Raw genomic sequence first — 721 nt, 5'->3', positions numbered from 1 at the left:
CCACCCCGGGCTGCAGCACCGATGAGTCAGAGGTTTCCGGCACAATGGGAAGCGCGGGCTCAGCAGCCATGGGGACGTGTCAGGATGGGGCCTGGTGGCCGCCCAGTGCTGCGTCGCGGCGAGCAAACCCTCCTCCGGGGAAGAAACGAGGCTTTTGCCCGCCTGGTCGCAGCGAGAGGAAGGAAATGAGTGAAGTCACAGCAGTGCGCGTGGAGAGGGCCATGCCACGCGTCCTGCCGGCGCTGGCAGGGGACCAGGGACCACAGCCCAGCTCGGCAAGAGCCGTCTCCAGCCCAGCTGCTTCCCCAGGGACTCCCCGCTGCCCTCCCGCTCGCTGCTGTCTTGAAAAAAAAAAGGCAAAGCAAATGCAGAAGTGCAAGAGGAATAAAAAAATAATCGAGGCAAAGCAGGGACCCTGTCCTGACACCCGGAGAAAGTGACCTGAGGCCACAGCTTGGACAGCAGCATGGAGCACCTGCACCATCCCCCTGCCGAGGTCCCAGGTCACTCCCCAGGGCTGGGAGCACCCAAACGCTCGTAACTCAACAGCTGAAAACACCATCCTCTAATGCTGCGTCGTTTCCCAAGAGGAAAGTCCGTTTGTCCAGGATTACGTGCCCCAGAAAATAATGATACAGCTGCGGAGGACAGACTTTCCCAAGCGAAGCCACCAGCCCTGCGTGGGCACAGGGCGACTCTGGGGACACGGGAATCGCTCGTG

The sequence above is a fragment of the Buceros rhinoceros genome, unplaced genomic scaffold, assembly GCF_000710305.1.
Source record: "Buceros rhinoceros silvestris isolate BGI_N320 unplaced genomic scaffold, ASM71030v1 scaffold35982, whole genome shotgun sequence".
Classification (NCBI taxonomy): domain Eukaryota; kingdom Metazoa; phylum Chordata; class Aves; order Bucerotiformes; family Bucerotidae; genus Buceros; species Buceros rhinoceros.
This window is presented reverse-complemented; position numbering follows the sequence as displayed.